This window comes from Sus scrofa, chromosome 2 (assembly GCF_054392235.1).
Source record: "Sus scrofa isolate SSC_HxYL_T2T_F1_AM1 chromosome 2, Sscrofa_HxYL_maternal_Yorkshire_Landrace_v2.0, whole genome shotgun sequence".
In the NCBI taxonomy this organism is placed as follows: Eukaryota; Metazoa; Chordata; class Mammalia; order Artiodactyla; family Suidae; genus Sus; species Sus scrofa.
The window spans coordinates 8763735-8776997 of NC_139384.1; the positions used below are offsets into that span (position 1 = coordinate 8763735).

General features: G+C 53.0%; 2 long non-coding RNA genes across 3 annotated transcripts; one reads left to right on the plus strand and one right to left on the minus strand.

The window, feature by feature from the left end:
* Positions 1 to 3050: 3050 nt before the first annotated feature.
* LOC146405065 (uncharacterized) lies at positions 3051 to 6807 on the minus strand. Its single transcript, XR_014836578.1, has 2 exons — positions 6632 to 6807; positions 3051 to 5697 (listed from the first exon to the last, which is right to left on the minus strand). It is a non-coding gene; the product is annotated as an uncharacterized LOC146405065 (long non-coding RNA).
* On the plus strand, positions 3629 to 10994 carry LOC110259245 (uncharacterized). Of its 2 annotated transcripts, XR_002341459.2 has the most exons (4): positions 3629 to 3778; positions 3996 to 4104; positions 9747 to 9864; positions 10843 to 10993. It is a non-coding gene; the product is annotated as an uncharacterized LOC110259245 (long non-coding RNA). The 2 variants fall into 2 exon arrangements; XR_002341458.2 differs by lacking the exon at positions 3996 to 4104 and having other exon boundaries at positions 10843 to 10994.
* Positions 10995 to 13263: the final 2269 nt, after the last annotated feature.

Here is a 13263-nt window from a genome sequence, read left to right on the forward strand (position 1 = left end):
ATTCAGGTTTTGGAAAGATTTACATACATTTCAAAGAGGCAGAGCTTACAATTACAGGGTTTCTAAACCGAATGCTCTGGGAGCTCCCACTGTGGCTCAGCGGTAATGAACCCAACTAGTATCCCAACAAGGGTTGATCCCTGGCCTCGCTCAGTGGGTTAAGGATCCCGCGTTGCCAGTGCTGTGTTGTAGGTCACGGTTGCAGCTCAGATCTGGTGTTGCTATGGTTGTGGCATAGGCCAGCAGCTACAGCTTCCATTTGACCCCTAGCCTAGGAGCTTCCACATGCCGCGGGCGTGGCCATAAAAAGACAAAAAAAAACTGGGTCTGGCTAGTTCTGTAGGGGTTGGGGGAGCAAGGCTGAGGCTGAATCTGGGCAGGACCAGGGACCTGAGCTCATCTGGCTTCCCTGTCGTGAACTCTTGATGCATGCATCCAGCCCCCTGCCCAACAAAACCCTGGCCACTGTCTGGCTTCGCCTTCAATTGATAGACTTTAATAAAGCATGTCCCCGGTCTGTGCTGGCCGCCTATGGAGACCATAATGAGTTAATAGAGGGGACGGGATCTTGCACTGGACGTTTCCTGCCCTCGGGGCTCTGTGCTGGACAGTGACGTAATGCTCTGTGATGTAATAAAACCTAGCCCTTTCTCTCAGCCCAGTCTATGGAAAAGGGGCTGAAAAATTCGAAAGAGACTCTTCTGTGCGAGAATTTCCTCCTCGAGGGTCGCCAGACCAGGAGGAAGAAGGGAGTGATGTTTACACACATGGGAAAAGAACCACTCCTCCAAGCCAGGAGAGGGGGACTCAGGAACACCACCTGGAGAACAGAGGGTCACCAGAGGGGACCCTGGCACCTGGGTCCCCCCCGGCCCCACCCCTCACCGCTGAGCAGCTGACACTCAGGCGCCTGCCATTGCTGCCACCTGAGCAAAACAAAGGACCGGAAACCTGGAACAGTGTCAAGACTGGCAGGACGAAGGACAGAGAGCTGCAGTGGGAGTGACCTGCGTGCCACCAGTGGCAGGGCAAGAGATCAGATGCCCATGGCCAGAGTGGATGTTCAGGAAGAGAGCTGGGCTAGAGCGATCCTGATGGGACCTCACGTGGAGGGGCCGCCTGCGGGCACAAGGCCATCCCACAGAAAGGGGCTTTGTGGGGAGCAAAGCGCACGGGGTGAGAAGGTATTTGCAGCAGGTGTGAAAGATGCCAGTGGCGTTTGTGGAGGGGCCAAACCACCAGGACACTGTGCATGTGTGGCAGCATCGCCCCTCAAGGAGCACGCAGGAGCCAGCGGTTACCCGTTGCCTTTCATCCCTCTTCTCTTCTCGGACCCTGAAGGAGCCTGAAAGCAGCTGCTAGCAGTTGGGGAGCAGAGGAATCAAAGAAAGCCACCTACCACGACCTCCCACCAGCTGCCACCACCTTCCCCACCCAGAAACCAGATCAGCTTGAATAGGAGACACTTAACATTGGTTGGGAGATAAGTATTCTTACCTACGGAGTTCCCATGTGGCTCAGCAGGTTAAGAACTCGATGAGGATGCAGATCGGAGCCCACAGGCTCTGTGCGTTAAGGATCCGGCAAGCGTGGGTCGCAAATGTGGCTTGGATCTGGCGTGGCTGCGGCTGTGGTGTAGGCCAGCAGCTACAGCTCAGACTGGACCCCTAGGCTGGGAACTTCCAGCAGGTGCAGCCCTAAAAAAAAAAAAGAAAAGAAAAAAAGATTCTTACTTAGATGGGAACGGGGCTTATTTTTTAACTTGGTTTAAATTTTTTTTCTTTTTTAACAAACTTTTTATAAGAATTTTCAAACACATGGAAAAGTTAAACAAATAAGGCAGTAAACCCATATACTCACCACTTAGATTCAAAATGTGTTGATTCTGTGTGTGTGTGTGTGTGTGTGTGTGTGTGTGTGTCTCCACGGTTCAGATGAACCATTTGAAAGCAAGCTTCAGAAATCACACTTCACTCCTGGACCATTCAGTGTACATCTCCTAAAGAATCGGCTTTTTAAAGCCTGAAATTGAAAGTGATCTAACCTGAAGGAAATTAATAAACCCATATTTAGGTGGCCTATGTTCAAGGAGGGGAGAGAGAGAAGCAGCAGAGCCAGGGCTAGGATGGTGGTGCAGAAAAATTACACTATTCCCTGCTTGCACCCTACAAGGTCCAGCCGGTTGAAAAAAAAACTAGTTCCGTAACAAAGATAAGACCACTTCAGATAATGACAGGTGCTCTGAAGAAGGAAAATGGAACAGGACAGAGGCGATGAGAGTAAGACTGGGAGACGGGTAACTTCGGCATGGCAAGGCGTCAACTTCTCAGGAAGAAAAGGTGAATTTTGACCTGGGAGCTGAATGACAAGGAGTCAGAAACACGAGACAGTCGGGAATATCGTGGTCAAGGTAAGAGCAAGGCCACCGGCCTGGAAGCCCAGAGGAGCAGGGAGCACTCGCAGCGGGTGGAAAAAGACAGGACAAGAAGGGGTCAGAGCTCAGATCTTGGAATTCCGAGAGAATTTTAAGCAGGAGAGTGACTTGGTCGGACGTACAATTTTAGTTACTCTGGCTGCTCAGGTGAAAAACACCTGGTGGGAGAGCAAAGCGTGAAGCCCAGAGACCCTGGAGGAGGCTGTGTGCAATCTTCCAGCAAAGGAGGATGGTGGCTTGGACCAAAGTGGTACCCCGAGGCAGGTAGTACTGCCCCCCACTCTTTTGTTTTTGTTTTTTAGGGCCAAACCTGGGGCATATGGAAGTTTCTGGGCTAGGGGTCAAATCAGAGCTGTGGTGTGCCAGCCTATGCCACGGCCACAGCAATGCCAGGTCCAACCCGTGTCTGCGACCTATACCACCGCCCACGGAAGCGCTGGATCCTTACCCCACTGCACGAGGCTAGAGATTGAGCCTACATCCTCATGGACACTTGTGGGGTTCATAACCTGCTGAGCCACAACAGGAACTCCCTATTTCTGTTCCCCACCCCCCTTTAAAGGTAAGGAAATTGAGGCTCAGAAAAGGTAAGTGACTTGACCAAAATCATTCCAGCTTTAAGTGGCAGGTCCAGGATTTTTTTTGGGGGGGGGGAGTTAATTGTAGTGAAATATACATAACATAAAATTTACCATTTTAACCACTTTTAAGGGTACAATCCAGTGGCATTAAGCATATTCACAACCATCACCACTATGCATTTCCAGAACTTTTCATTATCTCAAACAGAAACTTTGTGCTCATTCAGCAATAGCTTCCCCATCCCTCTACCCCAGTCCCTGGCAGCTTGTCATAGAGGGCCTGAATTTCCTATTCCAGATACTTCTAAGTGGGACCATATAACATTTGTCCTTTTGTGTCTGGCTTATTTCACTTCGTATAATGTTTTCAAAGCTCATCCACATTGTATCATGTGTCAGAATGTCCTTCCTTTTTAAGGCTGAATAATATTCCATTGTGTGCGGGTACCACGTCGTATTTAAGCTTAGGTTCATCCGCTGATGGAGGGCTGGGATTCGTACCGAGATGGCTGATTCCAACCCCATTCTGGTTGGCGCTGAGCCCAGCACAGTGCCCCTAGCGGCCACCAGAGGGCGCACAGAGACTCCCAGGCGGGACCAGGGGTCGGTTTGTGGGAGGAAGAGGGAGCTGGAGCTCAGCCTCTTGCGCGCACGCACCAGGCACAACAGCACAACGGACACCCAGAAGCATGCTGATGAGAGGGAAGCGGGCTGCAGGAAAAGCTACCCAACTATAAATTCGGCCTCCAGTGGAGGAAAGGGGGTAAGTCGGGGTAAGAAGGGTCACACCTGTCATCCTGGGCCAGTCCACAAAAGGGATGTCGATGCTGGCCACTCACAGCTTCCCAGCCAGCCAGCCTCCAGCAGGAACAGCTCAGCAGAGGAGCTGAGGGAGCAAGTCCAGGGAGGCCTGGGCTCCAGTCCTGCTCTTCTCCAGTCTTGCCCAATGAACTCCAATCTGTGATTTGCCCATTTTACAGATGAGGAAACTGAGACTCGGAGCCATTGACTGCTTGTCCAGAGCAATCAGGGGAGGCAAGATCTGAACACCTGCTGCCAGGAGGGTCCTGTGAGCTTCTCCTCACCTGGGTCAGTGCCCTGGTTTCTTCCACCACGTCTCAGTGTGGTTTAGGCCTCATTCTCCACTTGGCTCTTGTGGACCCGTCTCTCTCCAGGGGGAGTCCAGAATGGGATGTGGCTCCTGAGGCTGGTCTGACCCCCGTGGCCTCCCTCCTTCTGAGCATTAGGCCTTTTATCATGCCACCCAAGTTTGCTCTGGCTAGTTTTGGCAGCCACCTCACGCTGGCTTAAATCCCACATTTCTAGCAGCTTAAATCCCTCAACTTTTATCACATGTGCTGTTTGTTGCAAACCCGTTTCTCCCCCTAGTGCATCCATGTGCAGCTGGGTCTTTGGATGCGAGTCCAAGAACTGACATTTATCCCTGTCAGATTTCATCTTGTTCATTCATCTGACAAACATTTGTTCAGAGCCCACGCCGTACCAGGCACTGGGGATACAGCACAGAAAGACAGATCCCCTGCCCTTGAGGAGCTCATGCTGTCATTAATCATGGCAGCCGCCACCAACGATTGATCAGGGGCTCCCTCTGGGCCATGCACCATGCTGGGGGCTGCATGGAGCTTGTCTCATTGACCCTCGGTGCATGGCAGGATAGGTGGCATTGCTCCTATTTTGTAGATGGGGAAGCCGAGGTTCAAAAAGTTCCTGTGACTTGTCTGGGAGTTCCCGTTGTGGTTCAGAGGGTTAAGAACCTGACATAGTGTCTGTGAGGAGGAGGACTGAATCCCTGGGCTCTCTCAGTGGGTTAAGAATCTGATGGTGTGGCATAGGTTGCAGATGTGGCTCAGATCTGGTATTGCTGCAGCTGTGGCGCAAGCCTGCAACTGCAGCTCTGATTGGACCCCTGGTCTGGGAACTTCCATATGCTGCAGGTGCAGCTGCAAAAAAAAAAAAAAAAAAAAAAAAGTTCCTGTGACTTGTCCAAAGTGGCATCCCCGCAATGTGGCATCCCTGCAAAGTGGCATACCTGCAAAGTGGCAGGCTCAGCCAGCCTTCAGCCCTCCAGTGGCTTTGGATGCTGGCTCTCTCCTCCTATGTGGGTACCCTCTGTCCCAGCTTTGGATTCTCTGTAAACATGATAAACTACCTCTCTGAATTTCATCAACAGCATGGATGAAACTCAGATGAATTCACCTGGGCCAGCTGCCTATGATTCTGTACCCCGCGGGCTCAGCAGATACAAACACACCAACTGAAAGCCGCCTGACCTTTCTCCCTCCCCCGGCCCCAGCCCCAGCTCCAGGCTCACTCCCCTGCCCAAGCATCTATGGACCTGGCTGTTGGCATCTTCGCCATCAAACCAGTCCCTGCTGCCAAGTCCTCTACATGCAGGAGCCCAGCTGTGCCTGGCCCTTGCCTGCCTCATGGTAAAGCTCCATCTGCCAAAGTCCTTCCCCAAGAGGGAGGCTTGAAGCCCAAGGCCCAGGAAAGGGCAGCTGAGTTGGGCTTTCTCAGTTTTGAGCATCCCTGCCCCCGCTCTTGCGTCTGCTGCTTCTCGTCTTCCTCTCCGTCTGCTCCCAGAGGCTCAGCTCATCTTTTTCGCTCAGTTCTTCTTGCCAAGCTGAGGGAGACCAACTGCAGAGTAGGCCTGGGCGAGGGCTGTGGGCAGGAACGAAGGCAAAAGCAAAGTAAAACACTGCTCACGGGGGGTGGGGGGTGAGGGGCTGTGCAGAGGGGCAGCTGTGAAATGAGCTCCGAGCTTCCAGCCAGGATCTGGGGACACCACACCCCGTGACAGGGTCTGGGCTTTACCATTTCATAGGACCCGTCACCCACCCTCTTTACAACGGTTGGAACTATTTTCTTTGTGCCCAGCCAGGGGGATCCAGGCCTGGACACTACCTCGGCTAAGGCTGCTTCCTGAAAAGACATCAAGGACTTGTAATGAGAGTGCGTCTACCGAATCAGAACTCGGCGAGCCCCTCCTTATAAGCCTGGTCAGACTCAGGCCCCACCCTCATCGCCTCCCTTTGAGGGGGAGGGACGCTAGAGAATAAGCCAGCCCACGACTTCAGGCAGTGATCAGTGCTCTGAAAAGCATGATGCCAGATAGAGTAGGGGCGACTAGAGTTGAGGATGCCAGTCCAGCTAGCGTGGTCTGGGAAGGCCTCTCGGAAGGGGTGATATATGCAGAGCCAGGAAGAAGCTGGCCCTGGGGACCACGAGCATAAAGATGCAGAAAGACAATGAGTGTGACATGGTGCCAAACCCACCCACCCCCATCGCAGATGCTGGCACAGAGAGAAACACGTGACACGGAGATGAGGCCTGAGTGGGAAAGCATGTGGGGCCGTGTCCTCAGGGGGCCTGAACCCTGGCACAGAGCTCCGTGGATGCCTCCAGGGGTTCCCCCACCCCCAAGCAAGGCTCTGGGTCTTCCTCATTTCCTTGCATCTTCAACACCTTTCTGCACACCGCCCAGCCTGGCTCCAGATACATGTCTGCCCAATGAACAAACTCCGGAAAGCCCTGCTCACCCAGTCCTGGGGGCCAGCAAGGAGGAAGTGTGAGGAGATGCCCCAGGAAACCCTACCTTCTTCTACAAGGAATCACTTGATGGAGTTTGTGGCTCCCATAGGTGGTAGAAGCAGAAAAGACAAAGGGATTCCAGAATGTGGGAGGAGGGGTCGCCTACACAATTGGAAATTTTCGCACAGAAGTCCAGATTTCAAGCTATTTTTAAAGTATCTGAAGATCTGGCAACCCCGAGCCTGCACATCCCCATGGCAACGCCAGCTGGTGCTGAGCCGCCCTGGTAACTGGACATGCGCTCTGCACTTCGCCTGCGCAGGCCGATCGCTGCAGCCGCCGCCTAGCCCACCCCCCCCCCTCCTTCACATCACGGGCCCCTTGGGCATCTGAGTCGGCCATCCTGGGTGTAAGAGATGTGCTGAGCAGAAAGCCGTGCAGGAGACATGGGGACCGTGGCATCTGTCGCATCAGCCCACAGCTAAGGAGAGTCAGACTGAGGTCCTCCCCCTCAGGTTCTTAGGGCAGTTGACCAGTGTGCGGGAGTGGTTGCAAGTCCTCATCAGCCCGTTCGCTGTGCGGGGTTCTGGGTTTGGGTAGCTAGCCGGCGGGAGGGTTCCGAAACCGTTCCGTCGAGGCGAGAGATGCAGTTCTCAAAGTGCACCAGCAGGGGGCGACTCTCCCAGCCGTGCCCTCAATGCTGCTGGGCGGCTAGGGCTCCAGTTGCTGGAGAGTAATTCCTCGGTCGGGTCGTCCTGGGTCCCGGAATGATCTTGGGTCCCTGCCCGTTCTCATTTGGGGTGACAGCCGAGGCCCAGCCTGGCTGGCAACGTGAGGGGCTCGGCAGTGATTGGCTGGGCCAGGACAGACACCAGGTGCCCAAGGGCAGCCTCAAGAGGTCCACCCACCTTGAAGCCGTTCTGGCCTGTGACTCAGGGGTCCAAGGGCACCACTTCTGTCCTCCCTTCTCCCAACCAACCTCCTCTTCCTCCTCTTTTGGCACTGCTCAGCCTTGCTGTTCCCTTAGGGCTGATCCTCAAATTGAGTATCGTGGGCTTGGCACCACAACTTTGCAAGGTAGGTATTAATTTCCCCATTTTGTAAGTGGGGAAGCTGAGGCTTAAAGAGGCTTAGACACACTGGCCCAAGGCCAAACAGCAACTAGCAAGTGGTGGAGCAACTAGCAGGTCTGTGGGGACTCTCTTCCTTGGCCTGCTCTGTTCCTATCAAGGAAATTTTAGAATCAGCCTATGGGGTTGGGGGGGAGGGCAGGTGGTTATGATTTGAACACTGAGGACAATCCCGTGCTCAGGTCCTGCCTGAACCACCCCCCCCAAGCCCCCTCTTCTGCCGGAGCCACCCGAGGACAGGAGCAGAATCATTGGTGTTAGAGGCTCAGGGCTTCAGCACAGCCACCAGGAAGGATGAGCCCCTGGCCCTGGGGTATTTCCTGGAGGGTTCAAACGGCCCACTCAACTGGGTGGGAACTTGATGGGGAGCAAGAGACCCAGATTCTGTGCAGAGTGAGCTTAGGCACCCCTGAGCCTGACTCGGTCAGCGAGCCGCAGCCTCCGCAGCTCCCCCCTCCCACCCAGAGGGAAAGAGATGCCCAGGGACACCCGTTCCTCTGAGACTATCCCAGCGATGTGACCAAGGCCACTGCCCTGGGTAGGAAGGGAGATTCTGTCCATGCTGTTTCAGCCACTCTAGCTCCCATTTTCCCACCACGCCCTGTACTCACGGCACTGGGTCTGCAGGTCCCTCCGCAATTTTGCCTGGAGCTTATCGGTGCCCAGTGCAAACCCCACCCTCTCTGGGCAACTGGATCCCGCAAAGCTGGTCATTTTCTCCCTTTCCTGAGACCACCAGAACTGTGTGGCCTTCTCCCATGGCACTGAGGTCAGCCTCCTTTGTGCTGCAATTATTCCTAAGTCGCTGTCGTCTCTGACAAGCAGACTGGAAGGTGCAGCAGGCACCGTAGCTCCTAGCATGAGGCCTCATACACACAAGCCCTGAGACACACTGAATGGAAAGAAGGATGGAAGGAAGGAAGGATGGATGAATGGACGGAAGAAAGGATGGCTGGATGGAGGAAGAAAGGAAGGATGGATGGATAGAGAGATGGAAGTGAGACAGAATACTAACTGTAGGAGCATGGGCTCGGATACATTCTTTTTTTTTTTTTTTTTTTTTTGTCTTTTTGCCGTTTCTGGGGCTGCTCCCACAGCATATGGAGGTTCCCAGGCTAGGGGTCGAATCAGAGCTGTAGCCACCAGCCTATGCCAGAGCCACAGCAATACGGGACCTGAACCGAGTCTGCAACCTATACCACAGCTCACCGCAATGCCGGATCCTTAACCCACTGAGCAAGGCCAGGGATCGAACCTGCAACCTCATGGTTCCTAGTCGGATTCGTTAACCACTGAGCCACGACAGGAACTCCTCGGATACCTTCCTTTGATATGGATATTAATTAACATTTGTGACTTCAGGGCTCCAGGGGGTAACACCTCCACAGGCCTTGTTTACCACAGGAAATGTGAATCTCTAGCCCAGTCCTCAACTGATAAAAAAGGAATGAGGAGTTCCCGTCGTGGCGCAGTGGTTAACGAATCCGACTAGGAACCATGAGGTTGCGGGTTCGGTCCCTGCCCTTGCTCAGTGGGTTAACGATCCGGCGTTGCCGTGAGCTGTGATGTAGGTTGCAGACGCGGCTCGGATCCCGCGTTGCTGTGGCTCTGGCGTAGGCCGGTGGCTACAGCTCCGATTCAACCCCTAGCCTGGGAACCTCCATATGCCGTGGGAGCGGCCCAAGAAATAGCAACAACAACAACAACAACAACAACAAAGACAAAAGACAAAAAAAAAAAAAAAAAAGGAATGAGAGGCATGGTGACTTAATCTAAGGAAAGAAAAGGACAAAGAAACCACAAAACTTACAGGACATTTCCAACCCTAAGACCCCTGTTGGACAAGGAAGGACATGAGTCATTGAGCAAGGCCAATGGGAGAAATCCACATCCTTCTGGAGCCCACGTTGGTACCCCCCATCTTTAAAGAATAAAAACCCCTATAGGACCATAAAGAAAGGGGGCTCTTCTCATGGCCCCAGCCGTCCTGGGAGCTCTTTGCTTTTCTTTAACCAAGACTTTGCTTGCTTGCTGCCTGTGTGTTCGCAGAGTTCCTTCTTCGGCTGCCGTGAACAAGAACCTGAATTCCAGTATCATCTTTCCGGTGCCAGAAGGATGGAGAGAGAGATCAACAGGTGAACAGATGAACAGATAGGTGGATAGGAAGGTGAGTGGCCCACAGAAAGTTCAGTATGGCCTCTGTGATTGGCCAGAACACCCAGACTTCCCCTCCTGGGGAATATGATTTCCCTGTGTCACTTGTCCCCTGCCTCAATGAAAGATTTCGAGATTGTGCTGTGTGGAGCTGCAAGGGCCGCTGGGAGTCAGATCTGTTCCTTCCCTCTCTGGACCTCATGGGACTAGATGATTCCTTGACCTCTTCCAGCACAAAGCACGTGTCCGTGCTGGTGCAACTGACAGCACTTATGACCTGAACCCAGCCAGAACCCAGACTGAGACTTGAACCCAGAGGTTTTCACTCACCCGTGTCTGGATTTACTGAGGTTCAAGTTCTCTGTGCCAAGGCACAGAAAGGAATTCATCAAAGCCAATGAGATAGGCAAGAAATCGATTTATTAAGATAGGACTGCTTGTGAGAGTTGCAAGTGGGCGGGCAAAGAGGCTCTGCCCCAAGGGTTAGGTGGGCTACAGTTTTATCATCCGAGGGACCGGAGGGTGAGAAAAGACCCTTTCTTCACCTGAATGCAGGCTTCACCCCATCCCCCCCCCCAATGACCTGCGGCATATCTCACGCCTCCACTAGTCAGGCCAGGCTGCAGCGTTCTGTCGGCTCTCTTGAGCAATTATTAACTTACAGTGATCTTCCAAAGTTCCCCAGGTTTCCCTCTCTATCTCTGGTCCCCTACTGGGACGTCGGCAAACCACCTGTATAACTCGCCAGCTCCATCCCTGTCACCAGACCCAGCAAAGAACAGGGAAACCGATTGAGCCCAGTTCGGCTTAAAGGAGACTCTGGAAGAGGTCAGACAAATGATGAAAAGAAGAAAGAGAAAAAGAAGGGGGGAAGGAAGAAAGAAAGAACATCAGTTTTCTCCTGCCTCAAATTAAAAACACACTGAGGGTGTAAGATTTCCCAAATGCATCATATTCAAAAAAAAGTTAATTTCAACATATTGACTTTCAGGCCGCAGGCTCTAAGAAGTGGTGGATCGCTGCTATCAAGGAGCCGCCTCAAGCAGGGATGGCCTGGGGCAGAAGATGCAAAGGGAAGGATGGGGTGGGGGGGCTGGAGGGGGGTTCTCTCCACCCCCTTCACCACTTCAGCCAGACCGCCTCCTCCTCTACGTCGGATTATAAATTGATTTTATGAACCCAATATGTTGTTTGAATCAGAGTTCTGGGGTGTGTGTGTGTGTGTGTGTGTTTTAAGCCACTTAACTAATGAAGAGAAACAAGAGGCCCAGAGGGAGGCGGTTTGCCCAGGATTGTACAAGTGCATCCACAGAATCCTGCCGAACAGAACTCCTGGGTTCAGATTCAGGAATCCAAGCACTTCTTTTGAAAGGGGCTGGGGGCGCTGCCCCCCAACGGGGTTATACCCTGGCTCACCTCCAGCAGCCACAGTGGGAAGTCGCCAGGCTCCTTGAAACAACATTCCACCAGGACAGGAACAGACGGATAACTCAGGCCCAATTAGGAGCCGAAAAATCTCACAGAGGGTGTGAGCTCAGGGTGGAGGGCCAGCTCCCTGCAAGCTTCACAGGCAAAAACCTTCCTAAAACAACCCCTTGGCTGCCTCAGAGCATAATTTAATCTTCCTTTGATGACTCCGGATCTTGCCCTGCCTCGGGCCACTGTGTGCACATCAATTACTGCTGGGCCCAGTTGGGGGGTAGGGAGCAGGGAGGAGGGGCTGGCCCAGGGTGACCAGCTAACCCTGCCCTTGGGAAGGCTGGTCGGGGAGGAAGAGCTGGAGGAGACATCGGGGGGCCGGGGGAGGGGGAGGGAGAGAGCCCAGCCTGAGCCCCAGGAGCTGGAGGCTGCGTTGGTGGAGATGGGAGCCAAGGAATAGACACGAAGCCCACTCCCCACCCGAGAAGGGAGCCCTAGGTGGGCTTCTCCTTAGCCTCCAAAGCAGGCAGGAGGGGCAGTTCCTAAGGTCCTGGAGATAGAACCCGAGAGCTAAAGACAGGCAGGAGTGATGCTGAAGACTAGGCTGGATGACTTTGCTAAGGGAGAGTGCCATGGAGACTTTGCAGAAATCTTGGCTCCAAGAGACACGATAGGATTTCCCGTCGTGGCAGAAACAAATCTGACTGGTATACATGAGGACACAGGTTCCATCCTTGGTCTCGCTCAGTGGGTTAAGGATCCGGCGTTAAGGATCCGTGAGCTGTGGTGTAGGTCGCAGACGCGGCTCAGACCTGGTGTTGCTGTGACTGGTGTAAGCCAGCAGCTACAGCTCCAATTCGACCCCTGACCGGGGAATCTCCATATGCCACGAATGCAGCCCTAAAAAGACCAAAAAAAGAGAGAGACAAGACAGAAGTAGGCTGAGAGCCACACTGACTCTGCCTTGCCACTTCCTGGCTGAGGAACAGGGAGCAAGTTACCTAACCTCTCTGTGCCTTAATTTCCTGCGATAATGCTAGAATAGCAGTAACAGGGCTGCTGTGGGGGTTAAATGGGGGTTAAGAGGGGCTTAAACCACCACCTCTGATGAGGCTGGAAGAACATACATCAGATCATTCATGGGGCCGGCTGTCGGGTGAGACTGGCCGCCTTGTTTTGTTTGGCTTGTTTGCATTTCCTATATTTTATGCAAGAAACACTTTATTATATAATTAAAATAAGACTAAAGAAAAAAGTAGAACCACAGGAACTGTGATTTGTCTTTATCTTTTTCAATTTTTATAGTGATTTTTATTTTTTTCATTATAGCTGATTTACAGCGTTCTGTCAATTTTCTGCTACATACAGACCCCGTCGCACATACATGGATGCATTCTTTTTTCTCACATTATCATGCCGCATCACAAGTGACCAGACATAGTTCCCAGGGCTATACAGCAGGATCCCATTGCTTATCCACTCCAAAGGCAATAGTTTGCATCTATCGACCTCAAACTCCCACTCCTTCCCCCTCCCCCTTGGCAACCCCTGAAGTCTGTTCTCCGAGTCCATGATTTTCTTTTCTGAGGAAAGGTTCATTTGCGCCATATATCAGAATCCAGATATAGGTGATATCATATGGCGATTTGTCTTTAAAGGGAAGCAGCTGATGAGACAAAAAAATGGTCCATTGAGTGTGGAGATGGAAGGAGGTATTCCCTTGGGTCCGAGACTCAGATAAGGGAGCCCTGGCTGCCCCAGGGACCAGCAGGGGACAGCCCCGAGCCCTCAGGAACAGTTGCAGGTGACATTTCCCAGGAGACAAGAGGCACCAGGCAGGGGAGTTGGTGCCCTGGGGTGGGTCTTGCCCGCTCATGGGCAGCAGTCACCAGCTATTTGCAGCTCAGAGAGGATCCTGGGCCCTCAGGACTCAAACCAGCCCCCCTGCCCCCGCCCCAGACGCCTGCCCAGAGCCCCTAGCCCTCTGTCCCCC